The sequence below is a fragment of the Schistocerca gregaria genome, chromosome X, assembly GCF_023897955.1.
Source record: "Schistocerca gregaria isolate iqSchGreg1 chromosome X, iqSchGreg1.2, whole genome shotgun sequence".
NCBI lineage: Eukaryota > Metazoa > Arthropoda > Insecta > Orthoptera > Acrididae > Schistocerca > Schistocerca gregaria.
The window spans coordinates 634,070,439-634,093,491 of record NC_064931.1 but is presented as its reverse complement, the minus strand read 5'-3'; the positions used below and the strand labels follow the sequence as shown (position 1 = coordinate 634,093,491).

The 23,053-nt window shown below is 43.3% G+C and overlaps 1 protein-coding gene across 4 annotated transcripts in view; it reads right to left on the bottom strand.

Annotated features, from left to right (window-relative positions):
- LOC126297938 (ecdysone-induced protein 74EF) overlaps nt 1–22,221 on the bottom strand; it is an 844,422-nt gene extending 822,201 nt beyond the window's left edge. For all 4 annotated transcript variants that reach the window (XM_049989256.1, XM_049989260.1, XM_049989262.1 and 1 more), the window contains exon 1: nt 22,141–22,221. The gene's annotated coding sequence lies outside the window, so the exon portion shown is untranslated. The remainder of the gene's footprint in view (nt 1–22,140) is intronic.
- Nucleotides 22,222–23,053: the final 832 nt, after the last annotated feature.

The window sequence follows — 23,053 nt, the reverse complement described above, 5'->3', positions numbered from 1 at the left end:
GGGCGGTCAGAAACAGTCTGAAAAGCTTGTAAGGGTATTGCAGGGTAGACTGTGCTGAGAAATAATTGTTATGAAAAAAGTTTATATGTTGCACCGTTTCCAAGTTAATTAGCATTAAAGTTAGCCAATAGGCCGTTGCGCGCGCAAATTCAAGGGGCCCGCCACATACAATTAATGTCAATTGTTCTCATAGTGTAGATGATAGCACATGAAATGGTTCAAATGACTCTGAGCACGATGGGACTTAACATCTGAGGTCATCAGTCCCCTAGAAATTCCTAAACCTAACTAACCTAAGGACAACACACACATCCATGCCCGAGACAGGATTCGAACCTGCAACAGTAGCGGTCACGCGGTTCCAGACTGAAGCGCCTAGAACCGCTCGGCCACGACAGCACATGCGACTGCTATGCTTTTGGCTCTGGCTAGATCCTTGCTACCGACTCATGTCCGATTTTTGTATCGTTCTCTTCTTTGGTTTTAGAGAACACGCTTGGCGATACCGCCTGTGGCGTGCCAGTTGAATTTGCTTTTGCAACGGCCTGGTTGACTTACTTTAGTGCTAATTGAACCTGAAATGGCGTAACGTATCTTTTCACAGTGTTTCTGACCACCCTCTGTAACAGTATCATCTGCGAAAAGTTTCGAGGGGTTTTCGACGTTAACCACTCACTTGTTTATCCAGCTTTCAACGGCGCTGTAGACCATGCGTTGCGCCAACACTCAACCTCAACTCCATTCTGTCCGTTGCTGTTTCCTCCCAACTGGCTAAATTCAATACTGCCGCATCATTCTTTACGTTTTCTTCCCATCTACATCTACATCTGCATGACTACTCAGCAATCCACACTCAAGTACCTGGCAGAGTATTCTTCGAATCACTTTCACTTCTTTCATACTATTTCTCTACCGATCCACTCTCGAACAGCCTCTTGGAAGAGCGAGCACTTCATCTTTCCGTACGAGCTCTTGTTTCTCTTATTTTATTGCGACGATCGTTTCTGCCTTTGCAGGTGGCGCGAACAAAATATTTTCCCGTTCAGAGGATAAAGTTGTAGACTGAAATTTCGTGAAAAAATCTCGCCGCAACGAAAAAGTCTTTGTTTTAACGTTTGCCTCCCCAGGTCGCATATCATACGTGACACACACTCACATGTTTCGCAATAATACGTCCTCCGTCAGTCGCATCTGGTAAGGATCCCATACTGAGCAACAATACATCAAGAAAGAATGGACAGACATATTGTAGATAATCGTTTTAGTGGATTTGTTGCATGTTCTAACTGTTCTGCCAATAAAATGCAGTCTTCGGTTTGGCTCCATTTATGTGATTTAATGTGTAACCAAAATTTAACAGATTCATTTTAGTGCTCGTGTGGATGATCTCATACTTGTGGATGACCTCAGAGGGTATTTTTGTTGTAATGTGGGCAATGGAACCTTGGTTAGGAAATGGGGTTTCTGGGATACGGATTGCGTGACTTGCGCACTAGAGTCGTCTGCTCTTTTGATATTGTAAAATGTTGGGTGATTCACGATTTCATAAATTTGATTATTCTTTCTTGTTTTCCAAGTACCTTCGTCACTCACCGGGCCCCAGATCCTTCTCATCGCCTTTCTTTCAAATGTTAGAAGCTTTTCCATTTCGCCTTTAATTAGTGTTCTGCTTTCTGAACTATTGAAGACGATTATTCGTATAACGGAATTGCAGATCTCCGTTTTTGCAGAATGTGATATAAAGTGAGAGGTGAGAGTACGTAGTGAATAGAAATAGGAAAAGGAGTAAGACAAGGTTGTTGCCTGTCTCATACCCTTTTAAGACTGTGCTTAGAAAATACGATTGACCGCCGCTTACTAGATGGCAATGGGGAAAAATTGGAGGAAGGCAATATGGTGTTTGAGATTTGTAGACAACATGGTCCTTCTAGCAACAGATGAAAACAATTACAGGATACGGTGGATACCATTGAAGCTAAGGCAGAGATTTATAGAATGAATATCATACAAAGAAAACAAAAGTAATAGCACTAGGGGGATATAAAAGGGTAAAGATTATGTCGAATGCAGAAGTATTAGAACATGTGCAAAGCTTCTAATAACTCGGAAGCAGGATATAAATCTAGTGGAGCAGCAGCACAGAAATTAAAACCAGGATAACAATGGCGAAAGACGCATTTTATAAGAAAATGCGAATTTTCTGCAGCAGTATGGACAAAGATTTGAGGGAAAAATTAATGACATGTTTCGTATGGTGTGTCCTCGTTTATGGTGCTGAAACGGAAAGATAGGTAGAGTAAGGTTGGTTGGTTGGTTGGTTGGTTGGTTGGTTTTGGGGGGGGGGGGGGGTTAAGGGACCAGATAGAGCAAGGCCAAAGGCTTTTGAGATGTGGACATGCCAGAGGATGGAAAGAATACGTTTGCTGAATAGAGCGAAAAATGAAGAAATATTAAGAAGAGTGTGTGCAAAGACAATTATTAAATGTAATAAAAAGAAGAAAAAGAAACTGGACTGGACATATATTAAAGAAGGAAGGGTACGTGAAAAGGAAGAGGAGATGAGGAAGGAATAAATTTCAGATACTGGATGATGTGATGGACGGTAGTACACACAACAATCTTAAGAAGGAAGCATTGCATCGCAGGAAACGGAGACGCAAAGGTACCTGCCAGTATAGCAGAAAACTGATGATGATGATATGGATCAGGATTTGAACGTGTCTCTGAGGGCACACAGAGTTACTAAGCCAGCAGAAATTTTTTCACCTGCAGCAATGGGTATTTATTATGGAAAAAATTGTCGCACCATCTCTCGTACTTGAACTGGTCAACAGTATACAACTTACCTACATCAGCTGTGAAGTGCTGTCGGGCATATTTATCTCTGCCTACTTGCAGGTCATTTATGCAGGGTGTACCACAGAATGGTCAGTATACAGGAACATGGCAAGAAAGCTCATTTGAAACAAAAAACTTCGTATGGACATATGCTCCATTCCAAATGGCTTCCGAGGTAGAAGACATTTGCTTTTAGGCTATTGGCCCGTACGCATATGTCTTACCCACCCAGACTCTCTGACGTATTACTATAGCCTAATCTATTTCGTTCCTTTCAACCTCTTTGCTCGGGATGTCTTTCTGTCATTAAGCTAGCCCGTTAAACGCGCAGTTGCCTACGGTGTGTTTTGAGTGAAGGAATGCGGGGGACTGACAGTGTATCAGAGAGATTCATCGATGAACTGTGTTCGTACACACACTGACTAAAATGCCACACGTCTACACTAGTGAAGAATATGAAGATTTGGTTTATGTTTGCAGCTTTTACGATGGTAGTGCTTCTGCTGCTGTCGAAGAGTACAGGCGGTGCTTTCCGACCTATCGATTTCCTTAACGCTTAAAGGTGAATTTACTAAAGATACGCATTTTTCGATTGACACTTTGTAAAATGCATGTTGTATAAGTGCACACGTGTAGGCGCTGCAGTCTGGAACCGCGCGACCGCTACGGTCGCAGGTTTGAATCCTGCCTTGGGCATGCATGTGTGTGATGTCCTTAGGTTAGTTAGGTTTAAGTAGTTCTAATTTCTAGGTGACTGATGACCTCAGAAGTTACGTCCCATAGTGCTCAGAGCCATTTTTTGTAATCGAAGGTTAAGCCACTGAGTCTTCTCCGTGTATTCCGTTTAATGCCTTCCATCTGCAAACGGTATGCCGCTGTCCCACTTCTTCCCCAGTGGACTGTTCACTTTTATGAAGTTCCGATCATCTAATGCGCATATTACGCCTCTGAATATCCTGCACAATCCTCAAACTAGATTTCAATAACCCTGTCGTTTCTCTTCTGATCAGCAACACTTGTACACATTCGAACCCTCTCAACAACGTAACTTCAACCGACTACCTCTCCGTCCCGATATTTACCCCTCCTACCAGATACATGGTGTATCACACTTAATGCCGTAAAGCATACAGCTGACAGTACACAATACTAGAAGCGAAAATGTGCCATCAAACATACTGTGAAACGAGTCTCTTCTACTGTAAGATCTCTGCATTCTACAATTCTGCCGGCCGCGGTGGTCTAGCGGTTCTAGGCGCTCAGTCCGGAACCGCGCGACTGCTACGGTCGCAGGTTCTAATCCTGCCTCGGGCATGGATGTGTGGGATGTCCTTAGGTTAGTCAGGTTTAAGTAGTTCTAAGTTCTAGGGGACTGATGACCACAGATATTAAGTCCCATAGTGCTCAGAACCATTTGAACCACAATTCTGCGAGGTGATGGTACAGACCAAAACAAACAAAAAAGTCCTATAGACATGGACTCTAAAGTGCATACATGCAGAGCTACGAACAGTTGTTCATCTTCGCTATCGTGAAACACATCGCTTCTACTGAACAAGTGCTCCAAATTATGAAAAGTATGAAGTCATCCATATGAGCACTAAAAAGAATCCGCTAAATTTCAGTTGCACCATAAACCACATAAATCTCAGAGCCATTTGAACCATTCTTTTTTATGTAAGTGTAAATCCTCATTTTTGATCCCTAAAATGATTCTCCATTCACCTCTGATCTCTTATAGGCTATTATACTTTCTTTAGCGCGTCACGTCCCGTAACGCCACCGGGCAGCATTCAGTCTCGCTGTGAACAGGGTTTCTTCTTATCACTTACCTAATAATAAACAAATTTTTCGTCGACTTACTAAAAAGAGTATAAGTAATTGCCATAGAGCTTCATGTAAATAATGGGCCATTTTTACAACCATATTTTCTCGAGGTGTATATGGCAGTGTGGACCAATGTAAATAAAAAATAATCTAAAATTTATATTATTTTTGAAAACATTACTCGAGGCATCAGAGATCCAAATATAATATTAGGAAATAATTACAACACTCTAGATCGCAGGACACATTTATTGAAAGGCGACCGGTTTCGATCATCACATGATCATCTTCAGACCTACAACTGTAATGTATACCACAGGATATAAATTAGAGGGGTACATTAAAAGAGCTTCAAATTAGCTATAAAATTACAAAACGTAGATATACCCATTTTGATGGACAGTGCCTACGGACCAGAAACCGCTGAATGACAATAGTCAACTGCTGGAGAGAGAAGTATAGCTATTTCTTAAACACTGGAAGTTCCACCTACAGCTGAAAGCATGATGTCAGCGTTAGCCAATCACGTTTAAGTCGAGAGAATTACGTATACAGAAGGTCGGCTGCTGGACATCACCTATCGATATTCACAGCCATCTCTTTGTAAATCGCCCCGATGCTACAAATTTGGTACAGAGTACATCATCTCCATAGAAACCAAGAACATCTTAATTATTTTACAGCATGCCCCAAGAGGGCAATCAATACACAACGAATGTGATGTTTATTTGCTTCCTTTTTAAAGCTTTTGTCTATCTATTTGCACATGTTTACACATGATAATGTATTGATTAATACAGAAAACAAATAGCAATGTGAATCAAATGTGTTCTATTGCGGAAACTCTTCGGAATAGGGCATATGACCATTGGAAGTTTTTTGCTTCTAATGATCGTTCCTATCATATCTCTGAATACTGACCATTCTTTCTAGGACACGTTGTATATATTGCGAAAAGTAATGGTCGTATAAAACTCCTTCGGGGTACGCCCATTGTTACTTCCGCGTCCGGAGGTTTCTTTCCGCTGAAAGGCATGCTGTGTTCTGCGCCCCCCTTCTTCCGCGACGTCCCAGCTCTTATGTGGTAGTGTGGTGCATTTGCGGTGGACTCGTAAGGTGTGAGAGTGTGGCTCGTAAGGAAGAGGAGAGGCTCGACCATTGCAGTAGCGCACGAGCGGAGCGCGCGCGCCGACGTGGCAGAGGCGGGCCGGACTTTCTCCGTGCAGTGACCCGGCCGCAGCCCACGCCAGCGCAGCGCCGCTCCGCGCAGCGAGAAAGCCGCACCACGTGACGCACTCGTCAAAACAAAACAGCCTCCTCTCCACTCTTCTCGCTTTCAGTGTCGATAAAACCCCAGGCTTTTCACGTTTGCCTTCACCGTCTTCGCTGGTTAATCACGATTGAGGAATTCCTTACGTCGCACCTGCAACAACCTTGACACATTCCCCGCGTACTACACAGCTCAGTAAGCAAATTGCTCGTACGTTGCTTGACAACACAACGTACAGTCCTAAAGGAGGTTAATTTGCTCCTCTGACAAACTGTCTTTACAATTTGGCTGAAACATATACTGATTCACTTTTTCAGGTGCGCTGGATGGAGACATGAAAACGTACACGAAGAATAGTTGAATGTTTACTGGTCTGGAATTAGTTTATCGATCGGACTGCAGCGTGTAAGGGGATAGCAGCAAGTTCGTGGTTCCGCAGTCACCAGTGAATGTCCTTGACGTTCGCAGCGACGATGAGTAAAACATTTTTTATGTCAAACAACATTGTAGAACAGGAACTAACCGAATAAGGCAGTGTAGTTGTTAAGACGCTGACCTCATATTCGGGACGGCGGAGTTTGCTCTATACGGCCAACTTTATTTAGGTTTTCCGTGGTTTTCCTAAATCATTTCAGGTAAATACTGGAATGATTCCTTCATCAACGCCACGGCTGACCACATGTTCTACCTTCAACAAACGTAGGCCTACATAAATATTCTGTCTGTATACAGGGAGTTTGTTTTAACTTGGAATAACTACTAGTAAATATCTTGAAAAATATGCAGAGTACGAAAAAAGCGTTCCAGATAAAACGTTAATATTTTCAAGGGGGACATGTGTCTGTGCTAAAACTTGTCACGCCCTAAACGACCCCCCCCCCCCCCCCCCTCCCTGCCCCGAACTTGGGTCAACATTTTATTTAGAAATGGGAGCTCTCCTACGTCCCCACCCCCATTTTAGTGCAGATTCGGATTCTACACCAAAAACAATAGACCGTTCAAGTTTTACTGTACAGTCAGATTTGCAATACTATTATCAACTGTCGATTACAGGACATCTATCACGAACGGAAAAAAGTATGTTATTACTTTTTAGCCTCGACTGCAAATCTGTAATAAAAATTGGGGGTTCCCATTTTAAAACAGAAATGGTGAAGAGGGTGGCCAATTTTGGCAAAGACAGATGTCCCCTTTGAAAATATTAACTTTTCATCAGGAACTTTTTTATGTACCACGCATATTTTTCGAGATATTTAGTTGTTTCCAGTTAAAACAAACACCCTGTATATATTTTTGAGCTATTTATTTTCATTGTATCATGATGACATGACAATGTATGGTGATCCCTGGGTGAATGGGTAGATTAATAAGTAAATAAATAAATAAGCACATAGCTTTGAGCTTTACTGATGTTTGGGATTGTCAGTTGTCGAACGTGACATTCTATTCTTCCACACTCTGACATTGTAGGATTAAAATAACTTGTAATCTCACCCGTAAAAAAATTCATCCGAAGGACGTAGTCTTGGCGTACTTTTCGCAATTATGTTTAGGATCAATCTTTGCATTTAGCATATTAAAGTTCCGTCCATCGGCCGCACGACAAACATCCAGACAGCAGTGAAACTCCTCCCATATTTTAGCGAGCATGTCTGTAGTTAGTGAACGCATTCACTGCTGTTGCTTTGCAGGGTCGCAGTTCACCCAAAATTGTTGGAAGAGGAGGTACATAGACGGAGTCCTTCACAAAGACCGACGAATATATCAGAGACGGTGAGATCACGCGACCGTGGAAGCCAATGGTGTACTACGAGGCCCGAATAATGTGCGATCGTCGATTGCTTTGAGCTGAAGAAGGTGCAGTGCCGTACTTTCAATGTTTATCACGTCACACAGTTGTAACTGAACTGCACTTCTTGAAACGGAGGACTCAGAACGCTTTTTGTTGCCGTCTTAACTCGACCAAACTGGGTAATGGACGAGCGAGCGAACTAGCTGCACCAGGCAGACACCCACCGACAACTAACAACTGGCGCCAAAATCGGACGAATTTTATGAAACAACCTGTACTGTAATCGCAGGTTAAGCCATTGAGTCTTCTCCGTGTATTCCGTTTAATGCCCTGCATCTGCAAACGGCATACCGCTGTCCCACTTCTTCCCCAATGGACTGTTCACTTTTATAAAGCTCCGATCATCTAAAGTGCATATTACACCTCTGAATATCCTACACTATCCTCAAACTACATTCCAATAACCCTGTCGTTCCCCTTCTGATCGCCAACACCTATACATACTCCAATCGTTTCAACAACTACAACCGACTATCTCTCCGTCCCGATATTTACCCGTCTTACCAGATACATGGTGTATCTTACCTGCTGCCGTAAGGCATACAGTTGACAGTACACAATGCTAGAAGCGAAAATGTGCCATTAAATATACTGTGAAACAAGTCTCTTGTACTGCAAGATCTCTGCATTCCACAATTGTGAGAGGTGATGGTACAGTCCAAAACAAGCAAAAAAGTCCAATAAACATGGACTCTAAAGTGCATACATGCAGAGCTATCGTGAAACACATCCCTTCTACTGAACAAGTGCTCCAAATCATGAAAAGTATGAAGTCATCCATATGAGCACTATAAAGAATCCGCTAAATTTCAGTTACACGATAAACCACACAAATCTAAAGGCTGTAAACGCAACTAAATGCTTAGGGATTATAATTACGAATAATGTACATTGAAACGATGACATAGATAATTTTGTGGGGAAAGCAAACCAAAGACTGTGATAAATCGGCAAAACACTTACAAAGTGCAACAGGTCTAATAAAGGAACTGCTTACAGTACACTTCTCCGCCCTTTTCTGGAGTATTGCTGTACGGTGTGGGATCCGCGAAGGATAGGATTGACGGAGGACATAGAAAGAGTTCAAAGAAGGGCAGCTCATTTTGTATTACCATGAAATAAGGGAAATAGTACCACGGATATGGTACAGGAATTGGGGTGGCGGTCATTAAAGAAAAGGAATTTTTGCTGCGGCGGGATCTTCTCGTGAAATTACAGTCACCAATTTTCTCCAGGGAGTGTGCAAATATTTTGTTGGCGCCCACCTTTAAAGGGGGAAAAGACCATTATAACAAAACAAGAGAAATTAGAGCTCGCACGGAAAGATTTAAGTGTTCGTTTCTCCCGCGCGCTCTTCGGTAGTGGAACGGTGGAGAAGCAGTTTAAAGGTGGTTAAGTGAACCCCCTTCCAGGCACTTAATCGTGAATTGCAGAGTAACCATGTAGATGTAGACAATCTTTTAACACGAACTTAATGTGTTTTAGGATAGCATTCGGCAAAATTAACACTTTTCTAAAATTTCCAGTGGTTGAGATCTTTATGCTTTCACTATGTGCTGAGAGTCGTAAAATAATATAACTAGGGTTAAACGTCACGTCGACGCCAAACTCATTAGAGACGAAGTACGAGCTCAGATCTGGGAAGGGTTTTCCTTGGTTACCCAAATCGCTGAAAGCAAATACTAGGATGATTTATTTGAAAACGACAAGGCCTATTTCCTTCCAAAGGTCGAGATTGTGCTTCGATCATATTGACAACGTCGTCACCAGGTCGTTAAACCCTGATCATCCAACCCTCTTTTCTCAATGGACACGCAGTGGTACCTATCCTTTCTTCTTATTTTATTTTTGAAAACTCAACTCGAGTAACTTTCATAAGTTTCTCTGTTAGCCTGCTCATACATAAATGCGCTGTAAGCCATGTCATTGCACGGAGGAGTAGGCGTATCGATAAAATATGTATTTAGTCTTATTGGAGTTGTATAAATAAGAGAAGGAACTTAGCCGAGCGCTTAGTGTTGACTTTACCGCGTCGAGCAACAGATATAGAAAGGAGTGAAAGTCTCGCACAGACCCGCTGGAGCTTACGTTCGAGAAGCAGTGGTCGCAGCACGTTGGAAGCACTGCGAATTTCTTCACTTTAGTCTCTTCCTGTAGAACGTGTGAAAATGGAAAATAAATGTTTCAGAAATCACAACATGTTCCGCCTAATTGTTACTGGATTTATTTTATCTCACAATCGTGATTTTAGTGTGTGTGTGTGTCATTTGCAAGTGATAATGCAGTATGTGGTGCGTCAATGTGTACCATCTACTGTTAACAGAACACTGTCCTCAGGGCTGCCGGCCGGGGTGGGTTCTAGGCGCTACAGTATAGAACCGAGCGACCGCTCCGGTCGCAAGTTCGAGTCCTGCCGCGGGCATAGATGTGTGTGACGTCCTTAGGTTAGTTAGGTTTAAGTAGTTCTAAGTTCTAGGGGACTGATGATCTCAGAAGTTAAGTCCCATAGTGCTCAGAGCTATTTGAACCATTTGTCCTCACATCTAACCACATTCACGTATGCTGTTGAGTCAAAATATTATGAAACACCAGGTTAATGGAGTGTTTGTCCACCTACTGAATGCAATGAGGGAGCGATTCTTCGAGGCATGGACGCCACAATGTTTCCGGAAGTATGTGACGCCAGATGCCTACGCACAGGTCACTCAATACTCGTAAATTACGAGCCGCGCGGAATGGCCGTGCGGTTTGAGGCGTCTTGTCACGGAGGTTCGAGTCCTCCCTCGGGCATGTGTGTGTGTGTGTGTGTGTGTGTGTGTGTGTGTGTGTGTGTGTGTGTGTGTGTGTGTGTGTGTGTGTTATTCTTAGCATAAGCTAGTTTAAGTTACTTTAAGTAGTGTGTAAATCTAGGGACCGATGACCTAAGCAGTTTGGTCCCTTAGGAATTCACACACACTTGAACATGTTCGTAAATTACAGGTCGGTGGTCTGAGGGTGTGGAACTGCCACCCGATGACGACCCGCAAGTATTCCAGCGGGTTCTGGTCAAGTAAATATGGTAGCCAAGATATCAACATGCGTTCACTATCACGCTCCTCAAACCTTTGTAGTACAATTACGGCCTTGTGAAATGGCTCAAATGGCTCTGAGCACTATGGGACTTAACTTCTGAGGTCATCAGATCCCTAGAACTTAGAACTACTTAAACCTAACTAACCTAAGGACATCACACACACCCATGCCCGAGGCAGGATTCGAACCTGCGACTGTAGCTGTCGCGCGGTTCCAAATTGTAGCGCCTAGAACCGCACGGCCAACCCGGCTGGCACGGCCTTGTGAGATGAGTAGTTAACCTGCTGGAAGATACCATCGCTGTGGCATGAAGGGATGCAGGTGGTCCGTAATAATGTTGATGTAGTCCTTACCTGTCATGGCACAATCCCATGGAAGATCAGGGTGAAGACCCCCCATCACATAATACTGCTCCCACCAACCTGCACCCGTGGCGTGTGTTTCGGGCGTATCTGAATGCGACCATCGATCTAGCGTAAGAAACAATGTGTTTCATCCGACCAAGTGACATCCAGTCTCGATGATCCTGTGCCTACTGCAATTGTAATTAATGATGTACATGGCTCATCGTGGGAACCAGTAGGGGTCGTCTGCTACAGAGCTATACGTTCAACAGCTTGTTCTGAAAAGTTTGCTCTGAGACACTTGTGCTTTTACTAGCTATGTATTCTGTCGTCAGATCTTCCTGTCTTCTTCACAGAGCTGGATTGCTTCAGACCTCCACTTTTGTGTTGAGACGTGGAAATTCAACACCTTGAGGACTAGTCGTGGATTCATGGTCTTTGAACCACTTACCATGGATGCTGTCGACAGCAGAACACTAACAGCCGACTATTTTCATAGATTTGGCTTCAAAAACATTGTACAATGAAATATTTCCACAAAAGCTTACATCCCCCGTTTCACCCCCACAGGGTTGAATTTCCGAAAACAGTGAAACACGTACATTTTTATTTGTAACTGAGAAGCCAAATTCAAATTTTCAGATTTAGCTTTACAAATTTTTTTATAATAAAATATTTTCCTAAAAAATCACATCCCCTATTTCATACCCTCGGAGGTTCCATTTCTAAAAACAGTGAAACCCGTAATTTTTTTATTTGTAACCGAGAAGTCAAATATTAGTCTTCATAGATGTAGCTTCAAATATACTTGAGTAGTTCTTTAATAATGGTATATTTTCAAAAAAATGCTTTCACCCACTATTTCACCCCCATAGCTTCAAAATTGCCTTAATAGCGACATTTTCAAAACAACCCATCATCCCCTATTTCACTCCCTTAGGGTTGGAATTTCGAAAAATCCCTTCTAAACGGCGCCTACAGTATAACATTCACACCTTCTCCCTTCAAGTCTCTTATCCTTAGCGATTTGGGCTGGGCGATAATGAGTCAGTCAGTTAGTCAGTCAGGAAATTGCCTTTTATATAGAGAGATTATTTTATGTAATTCTGACGTTTTATATACTGACAACTACATCTTTTTGCACATAATTCTCTCGAATTAAACCTAATTGGCTAACGCTGACATTCACACCTTCTCCCTTCAAGTCTCTTATCCTTAGCGATTTGGGCTGGGCGATAATGAGTCAGTCAGTTAGTCAGTCAGGAAATTGCCTTTTATATAGAGAGATTATTTTATGTAATTCTGACGTTTTATATACTGACAACTACATCTTTTTGCACATAATTCTCTCGAATTAAACCTAATTGGCTAACGCTGACATCACGCTATCAGCTGTAGGCGGAATTGCCAGTATTTAAGAAATAGCTGTCATGCTCTCCCCAGCAGTTGACTATCGTCATTCAGCAGCTCCCGCTACATTCACAGCCATTGTCCATCAAAATGAGTATATCTACGTTTTCTTTTTAATTTTATAGCTAATTTTAAGTGCTTTTAATGCATCTCTCTAATTTATATCTTGTATTATATTAAAGTTGTAGGCTGAAGATGACCATGTGATGATCGAAATCGGTCACCTTCCAACAAATGTGTCTTGCGATGTAGAGTGTTATAATTATTTTGCAATATTATTTTTTATGTTTGCATCTGATGCAGACGCGATAAACAGCAAGTGGGCGATTTGTGGTGTATCTTCACGAATTGTTTGATCTGTTCAGTTGCTTATAATGGCAGAGAACAGTGATAAGTATAAGTCCTAATAAGAACGACTAACTGTTCTATGGAAAGTGGTGAAGAAGTAGATTGATGTCATTCGTGTATAATACAATAATTAATGACTGAGGCAGCACTTGTAACAAAGGGATAGAAGCTTTTAAATGGAAGCAAGTGACAAGTGGAAACCCAATTCAATTCCATGGAACAGTGATCTCGGACTAAGCAATAAAATTCTAAAATTGCAGCGCCAACCTGTGTGGAAGGGAATCATGGAAAACCTGAGACGAGAAGGAATGTCATATTACAACAGGGAAAGATTGGTACAGTCTGTCCTGTGGCTGCGAGATCGGAATCCGGAATACAAAAACGTAGAATGTACTTTTTTCATATCCACGGAGTATAACAGATTGGCAGACAACAGAAGTGAATGGATCAAAAAACTTGTCATGGGGTGTATGCTCCGAGCGTTGAAGAAATATTTACCCCATATTCCTACACGTGGTTAAGATAATTAGACATAATCCAGCAGATTATGTGGAATCGAGAATATTCTGTCGAATCAGCTGTGAAAAACTCTGAATCATGATAGTTATTCCTCGTAAAGAAGGTTGCAACACAGAGGAAACAATTTTATGTAAATAACACAAGAATATTCATTTCACAAAGTTGTGTATTCACTTAACTTTTAAGGCAGATGTTATGCTAAAAACTTCATTTGATATTACTTCAGTGAGGACAGCAGTTCTGAAAATCTTATTTGTCTTAAATGAGGTAGGGAAACTATGGAAAACCTAAATCTGGATGGGCAGACGGGAATTAAAAACAGCGAATGTGAGTCCAGTGCCTTATCAATGCGCCAACTCACTCGGTGTTTGGTCCACTTAGAGAATTATTTGTTTTTTTTTTGTTTTTGACTTATTCAACTGAGGAGAAAAATATGGAAACGCCATTAACATTGGGCTATAGGAAAATTCGTTGGGTAGATGGCTTATGAAAGCAGCGGTATAATAGAAGAAATTTTATGGATCTGCTTCTCTATTGGTAGTACTCCATTTCAGTCTCCATATTGTTAGCAATTGAGACATTGAGACCATGACCTAATGACGAGACTACCGGAACAATCAGCAAATCTGAAATTTTGCTGTAGATGCGGAAATAAGCACCTACAATCTGTGGTAAATTAACTGAATAGTACGTTAGTTATTCTCATTCGTTCCTCAACTATATGGGCATCCCGATCGTGTTGTAGTACTAGTTAGAATTGCATGAGCTAGTAATATTTCTAGGTCAACAGTGCTACAGTCGATACTATTTCGAAAACGTAAATTATTTGTAACGTTAGCCACGCGCCTTCGTGGCTCACATAAATCGAAGAGATTGTTATGAACACTATTTGGTTAGCTGGTCTCTCCGATTACATAGTTTCCGTTAGTTGTATTACGAGAACAGGAAATTTTACTGTCTCTCCCTATTTCGCTTTTATCCATTTTCTTTCGGTTCAAATATCGAGCTTATAAATGAATAGCTATTTGTCGTAAGAAATGAGCTTTAACGTTTATTCTTGATTATGATGTAGATAAGTTGCACTGAACCTGAATAAAATTCTCTTACAAACGGCTGTTGAAATAATATGAGTTGACACGTGCAAGGGGTATATTATACAGAGCGTCCCAAGAGGAACTGTCAATATTCCTGGAAATGACAGGAATGATCATAGGAAGCCAAAAAGACTAATACACATAGGCTCTAAAATGCATACCTTAAAATCTATGAGCACTTCTTCATCTTCGACATTTTTAAACAAATGGATTCTTCTGCAAGCTCTCTGCTTTCCATGTTTTTAGAGGTAGTAGTATGGAGTCCATCTGCACAAGACAATTTCTTCTTGTTTTGGTCCATAATACCTCCTCCAGAAATATGGAAACTAAAAAGCTTTTAGTAGAAGAGATTTGTTTCACAGTATCAAAGATGAAGAAATGCTCATAGATCTTAAGGTACGCATTTTAAAGCCTATATTTACCACACTTTTTTAATTCGAATGATCGTTCCTGTCACTTCCCTGAATAATGGCTATTCCTTCTGGGACACGCTGAATATCCGACCGTGGAATCGGCTTGAAGTACGGAAACAATATGGGAACCTATTTGTCAATTTCTTCGTGGACTCTCTGTTTGTTGGTTGTATAGACGTCATCAGAGTTCAAGGTGATGACAGTGACGTTCGCTACAGCTGAAAAAGGTATTATCGGCGGAATCTAATAATTGTCGAACCGATACTGTCAAACAATGAAGAGGATAATCGCAAGTAATTGAAGAGCGAAAGCGTAACAATAGTCCTCATAACTTACTGAACATTACAGGAAACACGTCTCCGCAATGATATTCCTTCGCAAACTGCGTAGCTCCATATCTGCAGCCATGTAACGCTGTCCAAGTTCATGGTAGTCATCTAGAGCGTATCACACGTGGTGCCGAGATCATGTAACTTGAACTAATAACAAATAGAAGACAACTGGTTTTGTGTATATGTGCCGGACGCCCAAAGACCATTGTGTGTTGACAGTCTACTTCGTGTTGTTAACCACAAGGGTAGCTCTGCGATGGTGTGCGCAGCAGTTTCTTGGCACATCATGCGTTCAAATGGCTCTGAGCACTATGGGACTTAACATTTGAGATCATCAGTCCCCCAGAACTTAGAACTACTTAAACCTAACTAACCTAAGGACATCACACACATCCATGCCCGAGGCAGCATTCGAACCTGCGACCGTAGTGGTCGCGCGGTTCCAGACTGAAGCGCCTAGAACCGCTCGGCCACACCGGCCGGCGCATCATGCGTCTCATGGCTTCTGTCCACAGACAAATTACGACCACTGTTTCCGTAGACAGGTTGGAGACATCCCCTGACAAGAACACCAACCACACTGATAGCAGTGTCTCAGTCCATTTTACTAGCTCTGCTAAAGAGTGATTTGTCGACCGCACGGATGGGCTTTTATATATCGCCTTGCCAACCTAATCTCCCGAAATGAACACTCATATCCGTCTGAGTTCCAACTCAGACTATAGATCTCGGTGGGGATAGATGGAAGTATATGTTACACTGTAGACGAACGGTACACTATTGCCCTGAGAAAAACTCACGAGTTATATGTATCTAACGGCTTATGAATCGCAAATGTACGTCCCACTGAAATTGGTTCACTGTCGTTTGAATCATGTTAGTTGAGGTGTTATTTTGGTAATGCTCCATATACCAGTTATAGCAATGTTTCACCAAAACTGCAAGACAGAATAGAAAGGAACAGTTGGTATAGAGAAGAGTTAGAGTTGTTGATAGCGCCTCTAGAAGTTCGACGACAGTTCATAACTCGACGTCATTCTTTCAAGATTCACATCTGCAGCAAACACGCACGCTGTTTGTTTCCGGTTTGCTGCTCTTCTGACTGTGAGCCATAGGACTCAGAGTGCATGATGACCTGTGAGTCCTCAAATAACGAACTTGTGCAGCAAGCGAGGAGGAATCACTCATAATACTGGACGCGCTATGGCATTCGAAAAAAACCAAAGGTAGCGTTCACACGGACTGAAACCCTGGTGTCTGCAAAGTATTGTTTAAAACATACAAACTACGTCCCAGTCTGGCTGAACCTTAATTTATTGTGAAATAATGCAGCCTATCCATTCACAGTATATAATGTGTATTGCGCAACATACGCACTGTTTGCCTTGCTTTCACATTCGACAGCTTAATTTAACAGACATTACACCCTGTAGCAACTAATTAATATTTGTATTCTCTGTAGATACTAGTTATGTACACTCTAAGACAAAAAAGAAAAAGAAAAGAAAGATGCACCGTGAAGAAATTATCCGAATAGGAGGAAAATCAATAAATGTGATGTACATGTAGAGTCAAACAAATGATTAAAATTTCAGAAAAAATAGGAGCTTCACAAATTGAGCAAGTCAATAACGTGTTAATCTAACGCTGGCCGTTATGCAAGCATTGATTGATAGAGTTGTTAGAGATCCTAGTGAGGGATACCGTGCCAAATTCTGTCTACCTGGCGCAAAGACACGCCTTCGACCTGGGATCTCATTGACTGGAGTAGAATTGTCTTCAGTGATTAGTCCCGCTTCTATCTGAGCCCAATGACCTGCGAAGATATGTCTCGTGAAGCCTTAGATAGCGGTGGGATATTACCCTCACTGTCGCCCGCCATACGGACCACAACCAGGAGTGATGGTTTGCGATGCCACTTCTTTTCATAGCAGGACCCCTTTGGTTGTCATCCGCTGCACCCTTACAGCACAGCGGTACGTCGACGGTATTCTACTTCCTTTTATGTTGCTCCTCATGGCAAGCCATCCTGGGCTTATATTTCAGCAAGATAATTCCCACCCACACACGGCGAGAGCTTCTGCTGTTTGTATCCGTGCTTGCTAAACCCTACCTTGACCAGTAAGGTTGCTGGATCTCTCCCCAGTTGAGAAAACATTTGGATGATTATGGGCAGGGCCCTCCAATTGGCTCTGTGTCTTGGTGATCTAACCCGCCAATTGGACATAATTTGGCACAGTAGCCGTCAGGACGACATCCAACAACTCTATCAATCAATCCCAAATCGATTAAGTGCTTGCATAGGGGCATGAGGTGGGCCAACGAGTTATTGACTTGTTCAATTTGTGACGCTCTTTCGGTTGCATAAATCCTTCCTTTCCTTTTCACACTAGAAGGGTCGCTCTCTGACGTGAGATGCACCTTCCAAATGTATGGAGAACAAACTGTATTAAGACTTCCTGGCAAATTATAACTGCGTGCCGGACCGGGCCGCGAACACGGAACCCTTGCCTTCCGCGGGCAAGTGCTCTACCGACAGAGCTAGCCAAACACGACTCAGGACGAGGCCTCACAGCTTTACCTCCGTTGTAGCTCAATTGGTAGAGCAGTTGTCCATGAAAATCAAAAGTCCCAGATTCCATTCATGGTCCGGCTCACTGTTTCAATCTGCTCATCAGCGTAAAGATGGATCGAGAACGACTATTTAGCTTGCGGAAGACGTCGTCCACGATCTCACAAGTGACTACTGAGAGCTGAAGATACACTTTTAGATTAATGCAGACAACTAAAAAAATTGAAAAATTTAGATCATTGCGCTATTGTTCGACTATTTTGGAGAAAAGAATTGGCCCATAATGACATATTTCTAAAATTATATGTAATAGTTAACATTGCAACAAATACCGATGAGAATGTATATCAAGTTTTTCAGCTAGGCAGTGTACGCGCTGTTTTTGTCTCAGATTTCTGTAATCAAAAACAGCTGCGCACCGCCTATGCATAGGCTATCATAGTGGTTGAAGTATTCGGAACAAAAGGAAATGACGTGCAGTGACCTCAGCATATAAAATTTATTATTTCAGTAAGCCTAATCAGACTCATTATTAAATTTTGCAAGAATGTATACTGCTATTCATTACTTAATTAATGAAAGCATTGTGTCATATTGATAACAGAACACGAATGTACAGAATGAATCAATTACTTTGGATCAAAAGTAATGATTTCACAATTTTTGTTCTCGACGATACGGTTACTAACTATCGAGAGGCCTCAGGGTCAGTGTTCATCTGAGGATGATAGTATCAAAAATCTTCGCACGAAATTTGATTCAGGTTGACAAATGAGGTGAGATGGATTACCATATTTTAGACGTGGTAATTAAAGCAAGGCAAACAGTGCGAATGTACACGTTAACCATCTTTCCAGCAGTGAAAGACTCTCTCACACGTATATAATAGAACAATGAATCTGTCATAAGATTCGACAGCCACTTTAAGAGAAAAGCAGACAGCTTTAATTATTTGCTAGCTGCGATGTTCCTAAGGTAAGCGTTAGCTGGACTGTAGCAGTATTTCATCGTTGTGTTGCATTAATACAGAGCTGGAGGTGGGAGCAGCGTCGCGAGGGAGAAACAGCCGAGGCGGAAGCGAGCTGGCAACTGAAACAGCGCTAGGTGAATGACACTTTAAAGCTAATCGCCCGAACCGCGCAGCCACTGTCAAGAGCTTCGCCCCACGCCGATAACCTGATCAGAGTGCTACAAAACTATTCTCGTTCGATGCTCGATTGCTACCCGGAAGCTAGTCTTCCGGGAGCTGCAGACTCAAATAAAGCTAGCAGCTTTATTGTTATTGCGACCAACACCACTTCACGGGTGCTACACGCGTATCGCGTCGAAATCTGCATTGACGTTTTTCTCTTCACGTATCGTGATTACTAGACCGTGTTGATCTCTTCCACATTCCTGTTATTGGATTCGTCAAACAGTCATTGTTGCCTTGAGCAACACTGAAGGTACGTTGCAGTTTTTGGTTTCAGCGTCTCTTCTGGGAAGCATCTGTAGTACAGTTTCCATCATATGTTGGCAATGTGATTGCCGGTATTTAACAACTAGATTTCAGTTTTTCATTTCGTGTAATTCCTCATTATATACCAGACTGTATTGCTTCACTCGTACACGAAAGAGTTTGGTAGAATCTCACTTTAAGCGGCATCTGATTTGTACACAGCTTTCTTTAACCATATTACGTCAATGATAGTGATAAATTTCTTAATTACAATTTCAAACTCAGTTTACTGTACAAACTGAACACAGTGAAAACTTATATTGGGGCAACTTAGTCAAGTCTGCATTAGAAATAGAAAAGAGCTGTAGGAGATTTTAATAAACAATACCATTATGTTTTGTTGTATCTTTCTCTGCAGCTTTGTAGCTTCCGCTTCGATGTGATGCTCTTTCTACTGACATGCAAACCGAGTGGTTATCTTCGAAGCATTTGTCTCGAAGACAACTATCACTCGTGAACCAGAGCAGTTCGTCTGTTGTGATGACTAGACACGAATTTTAGAAGGCGGCGAGTGAAACGCATTAACGCGTAGGGATACAGAATGTACTTCGGGTTCACGAACTGTTGCGTTGCGTAGAAGCGTTAATTGCATTAGCAAAAGATCGCACCTGCTTGAAATATCTCCTGAAGCAACGAAACGAAAATACTGACGTCAGCAACAGGCATGCTAGGCGATTTTGCAGCACAGCTTGCCCGCCAATTGCGTAATGCGTTTCCGCGGCGACAGCGACGCGATCTGCGCAGCGTCGTATACAAAACGAACAGCGTCGCACGGTAAACTTCGGGCGCGTTTAGTATTGTCGGCAGGTCGCAGGATCAGGAATTGTTGGCGCGGGAGAGAAAAGTCGTGCCTTATAAATAGCGTTCGATGCAACGTAAGGCCGCTTTAAAGAGATAGACTGTAGAAGCTGACATGAGCGCTAGCTAGGGCGTTGACCCGGCACCGCGCCAGCGCTACAACACAGGTATAGCCAGCCGCCTATGCTCTCGCTCGCATGCCTACGGCTGCTGTTTCATTTCTTACGTTGCATCAACTGTACACACACTGAAAGCGTTATATACGAAAGTGGTGAGATTTCGAAGCAAAGGCGCACTAGCCTCAGACGAATGCGGAGTTCTTTTTCAGGAGTTTACTTCGCAGTTATCTTTGCCTTTCGATGGCACTGTGAAGGTTGCTTGGTGTACAACTCCGTTCGTCGTCCACGGACAGTCTTTCGAATGACATTTGAATGTTGTTGACGAGAGTAACTGAAATAAAGTAGCAGAGAAAAATTGCTCATAAATGCGCAAATTATTGCACTAAGCACAAATGCGATGCCGAAGTAGAAGTAACCAAGACAAAAACGAAATTTATGCAAGTATCACGACTCACTCGCAAGGCAACCCAGGAGCAGGGAATCTCAGAGAGACAACCCAGGAGCATGGAATCTCACCGTGACCTTGAGATAAGGACGAAATAATCCGATTTGCAAGGTGATTTGGGTTAAGCCGGCGAGGGGCTTCTGGCTGCATTCATTGCGGCTAGTCGTTACAGGCGCATCACTTAGCAGACTTCTCTGACGCAACGGCGAGTTGCCGGCATTCCACGGAAAAATTACAAGCCAGCAACGACGCAGCCGCCGAGGTCATTCCTTCGGGGGTCAGACGCGCGCGCTACGAGATAACAAATACCCCGCGTGCTACCTCGCTGTGCGAAAGCGGCTTTCTCTGCTCGGATTTTATCGAAAGCTCTCTCGTTTATGCACAGTGCCACGTTTTTGAAGATTCGTTAATTTGCCAGGCGCTACCAAGTAAAGACGAGAATGCGAAGCGAAAGACTTGCAAGAAAAACACTCGGTGCAAATAATTTTTCGTTTTTCTTTCACGTACGTTAAATCAGCTGATTTAACGCGATGCGTTGAGAAGATTTCCCGGCTGCTGTTGCTCGCAGTCGCCCTGCGTTTGTGCGAATCGAGAGGGAAGAGTAAACATTGTTATTATAAACAATGGCTGTAAATAGAACCTCTGCTTTTACATTAGAGGACCGGCATGGCAACAGCGTTCGTAGAACATTCCACGTGCCGACTAAAACTGTAGCTTGCAGCCAGGGCTAAGGCGTACAGACGCCGAGCTTAAAAAAGTAACGTACGACGACCACGTGACCCGCACGGGATTCTACGTGGAAGCGTCTTTTGTCTACCGCCCACAGCCAAAGCTCAGTTTGCTTTAAATTGTGTGAGAACGATTCCCCACTTCTTGGGCACTGGTTGGGAAGGCAGGATGATGCTCAGTGTATCCCAAACATTAACCGGCGCGGGCTGTCCCGCTTTAAACGGCCGTCCGGGTCATTGACACCGCGTGACAATACGTTTAGGGATTAGCGGTCGCGGGGCCGCGCAATTGTCAATCCCGCAATCGAGGCACAGAGGTTAGTTCCAGACGCGTGCACGGCAAGCGCAGCGTAACACGGTCGGTAATAGTGCGTGCTTTATGCGTGCACTGAGGACGCACGCCGAGTCACGTGCGCGCACCGCGACTTTCACACCGGCGGACGCGCACGTTATTTCAGCGGCAGCAAAACACTGTCGCGCAGTAGCACACAAAATAAATAAACGGCCGAGGTCGGGACGCGCTGCGTGTCGAGCCGGCGACGCGAATACATATATTCGGGCGTTATCTGGCGGCGGCCGATAAGAAAAAGCGCTCGGGAAGGAGCGCGGGTCATCGGCCGCGGCCGGCGGAAAACAGAAAAATTGCGTGCCGCGAACTTACCGGAGCGTGGAGCGTGGAGCGCGCCGCGCCGCACATACACACCGTACACACTCTGCCAACAGACTGCGCCCGCGCTCCCTCTACAGCTGCCCGGCTCGCCGTGACGTCACCAAACTTTGACATTTCAGTCATTCACCTCGGCGGAGGTGGTGGCGGGGGAGGGGGGCCGCGCGGCCGGCGAAGGGGGGAGGGGGGCGAAGGGGAGGGGCCGCTCCGCCCGCCGCCGCCGCTGCCGCCACCGACACTCAGCTGTTTTAGAACGCGCACGCATCGATTCGAGAGCAATGACTGATTCCCGCTCTATTAATAATGCGCCGGCGGCCGTGTCGTCACGCAGTGTCCTTCTGGTTTCCTCGGCCGGCGCGCGCACTGGCCTCTGCTCAGGGTGCGACGCATCTCGCGCGCTGTGGGTGTCGGTCTCGGTCTGACCCTCACCTTTACAGGTTTGCGCTGTTTCGTGCGTGCTCTGGGATGTGTGCGCCCGTGCGCTTTTCACTATATTGCATCTCAATATCAGACTCGTCGACTACCGCGTTTATTCTGCCTGCGCACGTCTTTTGATGGTGAAACATCTTCTGTATTACAATTTAAAGCCATATTCTTGGGCAGTGACTGTTTCAAAATCATGGAAAGGTTTTCCAGAGATCACTACCAGTCACGAAATATTTTGACTTTCTGTAAGTATTTAATGAATCAAATTTTCGAAATATAATTTTCATCTTCAGACTACTGTGGCTATAGCGAAGAATATAGACGGAACATAACACAGTAGACAACGACGTCAAAGTACTGCATACTTTAGAAGAAAACTGGAAAATTGACGTCTTGAAGGAAATGGAATTGTTCAATCTAGAGCCAAAACTGGAGAAACGACAGTCTCAGTGAAATCACAGATTTCAAGAACTCACCAAAC